Raw genomic sequence first — 7597 nt, 5'->3', positions numbered from 1 at the left:
TATTTAATATGTCATTTTAAACATATCTCGTGTTCTAAAAATTTAATTTCTAAACTTATGTGTGATAAAATTTATAGTAATTAAATTTACAATATTTAACATTTTCCGTATACAATTATTTAAAGACAAATAAATAAAAATATAATATAATTTTATAAAAAATAATCTATTATCATTAAATTTTGTTAAAATAAACATCCGCATAACTTGAAAAATATATTATATTTAACATAAATTTTATGGGTTAGTATTTGGTACACTGTAGTATACTTTTTTCAATTCTACAAGCACCTTAAAATTGCCATGTGTATCTTTTTTTTAATATTTAATATTTTACTATACTCCTATAGGACACTTGTTAGCCTCTGATCTTACTTGTGAAGTCTAAATATTTTTCAAATTTTATTATAAATTAATTATAAAAATACATTTTTGTGATAAATTATAAAAATACTTTAATACTAATTAGATCTGTACTATTTTGTAATTAATTTTTTTTTAAAATAAGCATAGAATAATTAAGAGGCACAATGACTTATTTGGCCCTTTAACTTTACAAAAAAAAAGGTCATTTTAACCATCCATTTAATTTTCCACTTGATTTAGCCCTTAAGCTTCCACTGTTTGTCAAATCACCCAAAATAGATGAGAACGTTAACGTCTGTTAACTTTGTTGATGTCGCATACACGTGAATTGTCTGTCACATGGATGCCACATCAGCAATTAATTAATTATTTAAATTTAATTATTTTAAAAAATAAAATTATTAAAAAGTATAAAAAATATTTTTTTCAAAATTAATTAATTACTCACGTGGCATATACGTCAGCAAAGTTAACATATGTTAACTTTTTCATCCATTTTGGGATGATTTAACAAACAATACAAATTAAAGGGATAAAAGAGGCAAAAATTAAATAGAGGGTTAAAATGACTTTTTTTTGTAATGCTAGATGGCCTAACGAGTCATTATGCCTAATTTAAAATTTATCTTGTAAATAAATTGGTTAGATTTTGCTATTAGTCCATGTACTTTTGCGAAAGTTGTGGATTTTGTTCCTATACTTTTTGAATTTTTAAATTTTAGTCCTAACTCAAACAATAGTAATTAAATCTTTTTGGTTAAATTCAATTACTAGTCATATACTATGCGTATAGTTGTAAGTTTAGTTCATATTCTTCAATTGAACCGTTCTAAAGGACTAGTTCTCCATTGCTGCTGCAATCAAAATGTGTTTTTCAAAAGTATTTGAAAAGTGCTTTGTAGAAAAGTGTGTTTGTTAGTTTTTAGTATTCTCCATTGCTGCAAAAAATTCCAGTTGAAAATTAAAATGTCTTTTTTATACATGATAGTAGAAAATAAAAATTAGTTAAGTTGAATGATATTTAAATAATTTAATACAATGATACATGAAATATAAATTTTAAATACCTTTTAAGTAATTAATATAAATTATTTGTAAAATTGATGATATATAAAATATTTTTAAAAATTTAAATATAATAATAAATAATATTTAAAATAATTTAATATAATGATAAATGATATTTAAATAATTCAATATAATTCAATATAAAATATAATTAAGCTAATTTTTTATATACATTTTAAATAATTAATATAAATACAAATATTTTGATAATTTTCACTTTCAAACGCAAAAGCCAAAAGCATCTAAATCCTAGCTTTTGCGTTTGTAGAAAAAAGAACTTTTCTGTAACACCCTAACCCATACCCGTCGCCGAATTAGGGTTACAAGGTATTACTGGACATAACACAGATCGAAATAGACATTTACTATATATTTTTTCAATCTTATCAAAACACATGCAATTTAAATTTTGTAACAATATAGCATGCAAATAATTTTAATACACATAGTTCATTTATTCAATTAAAACTCAAATAGACTAAATCATGCTTTAAAATTTTAAGCATATCAATATCTAATATTTACTCACATATTCGGAATAACTAATAAGCAATGAAAACCATAATACAAGCACTCAATACATATATAATTCGACTATAATAATATAACTTCATCAACAATGGCATTTGCTTATTAAATACTTGTTCAACAAATATCCTTGTTTGTCATACATCAAATAATTATTAATGCAATTATTTATAAAAATCTGTAAATTCTATCATTTTATAAATTGACGAACAAGCACATATTAAAAGAAACATGACCTAATGTTTATTTTGTTCTTAAACATATATGTGGCATTAATAATTTTAAACAATGACCAAGCATACTTCATTCTATAATTAACTACAATAGCTATAATAATAGTAAGGTATTCGAATATTAAATATCTTTATTATACAGCCCTTTATAAATAATAGTACACCTACTTTTAATAAAAATTTTCGAAACTTAATACAAGATACAAGGCTTATTAACTAAGATTATATACATATAACATATACTAAGCATGAATACTTCCATTTACAAGCTTACTTACATATAAATAAATAATTTTTAAAAGCAATCTAATGTACATTCGGTTTTATAACATAGCAGATAACATACACATTCCTTTGATGTTTGAAACATGCCATTTCAACTTGATAATAAAACTACAAATACCAATTCAATATCCAACCGCACTCTTTATTTCCATTAGCTAACCGAATATAAGCATTCCTCAAATTATAAACCATATTTACATGGCTATATTGCATATACTCTCGAATTTAAGCAAATTCCAAAACTATTCTATACATATTCAACTTAATAACCTCTATTTCATATACATGCTACATTCAATTCATATCACAAAATCTCACACAAATATATATACCAAATATACATCTATATTATAAACTAAACCACACCCGAATATAAATTAGTAAACTTCCATTTTGTATCATCCATCATTTGTGTCATTACCAAGATCAAACAAAAGAAAATAAGCCATTTTCGTATGGCTTTTATATACACAACCGAAATCAGACCAAAATATTTTTATATCTTCTAGCCTATGCATGCCATAAGTGTTTTAAAGAAAATTTTAAGAGTGCCGAATGTAGATGATAGTGTGAATGACTTCACCGATGATCCCCGAGCACGTAACGACCTCAAAATCTATAAATCAATGACAAATAAAACACAAAGTAAGCTAACTTAGCTTAGTAAGCCTTAAGCAAATATATATATATATATCAAATAAATTCATTAGAAATTTTATCAAACCGAATATTCACACATATAATCATTAATAATACAAATACAAAATTCAAGCCATTCTTGACATGGTTATTCATTTATACACAATCTTTAATTCATTTACCTACATTTACATAAAGCTGAATATACACATCATATACATATATAAACTTATAATAACAACATATATCATTTGTTTTAAAACCAATCAACTTACTTACTTGATTATCTAATAGGTATTTAAACATTACATACCTGTTCAATTTAACTCGTTAATCTCATTCAATTCCATATCGACACAAAGTCTACTAGTCACAAATCCAAAAATGATACACCGGCACCAAGCTTGCTAGGCATAAAGCCTGATAGAGTACACCGGCATAAAGCCTGAATATCACTGATATAAAGTCGATCTTACAAATATTTCGTATATATATGAATTCCTACTTATTCTTCAAGTTACATACTAAGCTTTTCAAAACATTATATCTCAATAAAATCAAACTTATTCTCAATCTTACGAACATTTATGTATTCGGCTATCATTATGTAAATTCATACAAATAATTTCAGCTTATAAAATTCATATATATTCCAATTTAACAACACTTATTTGCTAATAGACTTACCTCGAACGATAAGAATCGGAACAGGACAATTAATCGATGACTTTGGTTTTTCCTCGATCCAACTCCGATTTCTTCGGTTTTTAATCTAAATGTATTCAAAATAAACTCATTTAAATATAATTTCATTCAATTTAACCCAAAAACACATAAATTGATAAATTACCATTTTACCCCTAACATTTTACACTTTTTGCAATTTAGTCCCTATTGCATAAAACACAAAATACACAAAATTTGCACACACTATGCAAGGGCCGAATGTTCCTTGTACACATACAAGTCCATGTATTTCATTTATTTTGCATTTTTAGTCCCTCAAAAATTTATTTTCACTATTTAGCCCTAATTACTCAAATTCACCAAAAGTTCAAAAACAAAACATATTAATCTAACACATATATTTCATATTTCACCTACTAACATCATAAAACTCAAACATTCATCAATGGCACATTTCAAAATCATCAACAATTCACAAAATTAAGACATGGGTTTTGAAGTATTCAAAGCAACGATCTCAAAAACGAAAAAATTATCAAAAACCGAGCTAGAACTCACCTTGAATCAAGCTTAGAAATGGCCGAACCCTAGCTTTGTTTTCTTTCTTTTTCTTTTGTTCATATTCGGTTATGAAAGAAGATGATAACATTGGTTTTTAATTTTTGTTTTATTTTAACATATATTAATCATTTGTTGTTTTACTAATTTAACCTTTAATAATTAAATTATAAAACATATAATATAAGGAAAATGTTGATCATTGCCGCCCATTATCATCTAGATGGCCTAATTGCCATATAAAACCCCCCATTTTAAAAAGACAACAACAATTAAGCACTTTCATATTTAATCCTCAAGTTTTCACTTTACGCGATTAAGCCATTTTCTCAAATTAAACGTACAAACAATTAAATTAATTCACAAAACTTTCACACATGCAAATTCACACATAATTAACACAGAAAATGATATTAAAATATTTTTTCAACTCGAATTTGTGGTCCCGAAAGCACTATGTCCGATTAGGGTCGAAATTGGATTGTTACATTTTCCATCCCAGCTTTTGTGTTTGTATAAAAGAACACCATTCCACGGCAATGGAGATCGCGCCCTAAGTTTTTATACTTTTTGAATTTTAAAATTTCAATATTGACGCAAATGACAGTCATTAGTCCATTAACTGGATTTTTAATAAGTAATACGTGGAAATAATAGGCTAATATGGCTTTACATATGATAATATATTTGTCGTATCAACTTTTGAAAATATATTTAACAATTATCGTTTGGTGAGATCTGAAAATTTAAAATTCTAAAAATATAGAGACTAAAAATAATTAAATTAAAATATATAGATTAAATCTAGATAAACTATTGAGACTCACGTCAAAATTTAACTAAACAAATTTTAGAGAAATTACTATAATATCTTTTATGAAACTTCAAGAGAATAAATAACATTTTAATCCATACGAGGTAAGCCCATTTTCTATCAAATATAGGAAATTTGTGTACTTTTCCTGTTAACATATTTTCTAATCTTGAAAGTGATGTAATAATGTCACGAGCGTCAAATAACAATGTGTGGTGGGTTTGTAATGTAAGAAGTCACATAATTTTTCTTTTTGTCAAAATGGGTGTTAACTAGATTTGTTGATGTGTAACGTTGGCCCGATTTGAAAGCCCGTCTAAAAAGTGAGAAGATTTAAATAAAAATATAAATTTAAAAAATAGATTTCGAAAAAAAATAAAACTCATTTTCTAAACGGGTCAGGTCTCGTTGAATTTAAAAAAAAAAAACTGTTACTAATTTCTTTTTTATTGTTTTTGCTATTATTTCGCTATTATATTGCTACTATTTTATTCTCTTGTTTGGATATTGTATAACTATTGTTTTATTATTAATTTTGCTACTATTTTAGAGATGGTTGCTTGTTAAGTTGTATTTATTTTAATGTTATAAACATTTATTTTAATGTTTTTAATGTATTTGATGTATTATATTTTTTAAATTTATTTTTCTATAAAAATAATTTAAAAATTTTTAATACAGGTGAGTGAACCAAACTCGGTGTTCAACAATTTTCTCTGAACCAGACTTGAACAAAACTTTACACCTTTTTTAAATTGAACCGAACTTAAAAAACAGACTTAAAATTTTTTTAGTTGGCCCAACCCCGCCCATTAATAACACTAATATAAACTTTTATTTACCTTAAGTTTTAATAAACTTAACTGATTTTTTTCAAATTATCTTCGCAAAAAAAAAAAAAAAAGCTCAAGGATTGTTTATCATCTCAATTCCAAAAAGTTTTTAGACTGCAAGAAACTCATTTTATCTCAAGATAATTGATTCGATAAATGGAATGTTTATTTATTTTAAATAATTAGAACTGTTTCCATCCTTTTTTTTTTGCAAAATTATTAGGTTGTTAAGTGAAGCTCTTTTGATAAAATGTTGAAAAATTCAATCAACTAAAATTTAATATTTTCAAGAACATTTGATAATCCACAATTAAAACTACTCAATAGAATTTTATTTTATTTTTACAAAAGGTATAGAAAATGATAAGTAGATAGGAATTTACTTATCACTTAATAGAGAATAAATTCAATGGTTTTTATTTTATTTTATTTTATTTTATTTCATTTAAGATTATATTATCTTTTATTGAATAATCTAATAATATTTATTATTTAATTTTAAAAATATCGAATATATTTTATAACTTAAATTCAACACTTAATCTTTCAATTTATTAAAATATCTAATTGATTGTAAAAGGCAAATGACTCGAGTTTAGTTTCCATCTTAATCTTGTGTCTTACTAAATCATTAATAATTCTACTGAAATTAAGTATTTGATAGATAATTTATTCAACAAACTCTATGTTGGTATGCACTCCTATAAATTTAATTTTAAAGTTTTTCCGTTACTTTTTAACCTCACACTCTATTACTTAATTTTTATTTATGAGGTAAAAATATTATTTAACAAATATATTTATTATGATTTCACATAAAATTAATTTATTTTTTATTACAATGATAAATTTAACTATTTATTATTCATACTGTTCCAAATTTAAATCATTAGAATTAAATTTTATTAATTTATTATATGAAAAGATAAAATACTATTATAAAAATATTTTTTTGTATACGAGAGGATATTTTAATAATTTCGTAATTGAGTTAATATTCGATTGACCTGTAACATTAACATCTCGTTTGGTTACTACTGTAATAACATAAGAAAAGTACTTATTTATGTACAGCCCGATTTTAGCCCAGGCCAACACCAAATAAACCCAAACCAAATAAAAAAAACTTATAAAGCCCAAAGATACAATGGCCCAAATGACCCAATAATAGAAAAACCTAGAAGAAGACAACAACAAAAAACCCTAGGTGTGCCGCACCTAGGTCTGTCTTTTGACTGCCCAGCGCTGCACGTCCCATCCCCACCTCCATGCCCACCTGCTCCAGGGCCACTTGCAAAACGAAAAGAACACGTAACAGCAACACAAATAGCAGAAACAAACAATAGAAAAAATATGTATTTGGCTATAAAAGCAAAAATTCAATGTAATTAGATGAGGAAAAAAAAGGAAACAGAGAGATTCAAAAGGTTTTTTTTCCCCCGATTTCTTTTGAAAAGCCATTTACTTTGTTTATTATTATTTATTTTCTTTTGAATCTGTGTTAAGCGCTTAATAAGGAAACAAATAAAATAGGGGAAGGGTTTACCTGAATCGGCTTGCGATCCCGTCGCCAATAACCCTCCGTC

At 25.4% G+C, this 7597-nt stretch overlaps 1 long non-coding RNA gene across 1 annotated transcript; it reads right to left on the bottom strand.

The window, feature by feature from the left end:
- Positions 1–2601: 2601 nt before the first annotated feature.
- On the bottom strand, positions 2602–4465 carry LOC105771451 (uncharacterized). Its single transcript, XR_001126508.2, has 3 exons — positions 4365–4465; positions 3807–3891; positions 2602–3096 (listed from the first exon to the last, which is right to left on the bottom strand). It is a non-coding gene; the product is annotated as an uncharacterized LOC105771451 (long non-coding RNA).
- Between the last annotated feature and the right edge of the window lie 3132 nt (positions 4466–7597).

The sequence above is a fragment of the Gossypium raimondii genome, chromosome 7 (genome assembly GCF_025698545.1).
Source record: "Gossypium raimondii isolate GPD5lz chromosome 7, ASM2569854v1, whole genome shotgun sequence".
Taxonomy (NCBI): Eukaryota; Viridiplantae; Streptophyta; class Magnoliopsida; order Malvales; family Malvaceae; genus Gossypium; species Gossypium raimondii.
The sequence above is the reverse complement of the archived record's forward strand: the minus strand, read 5'-3'. Positions and strand labels throughout refer to the sequence as shown.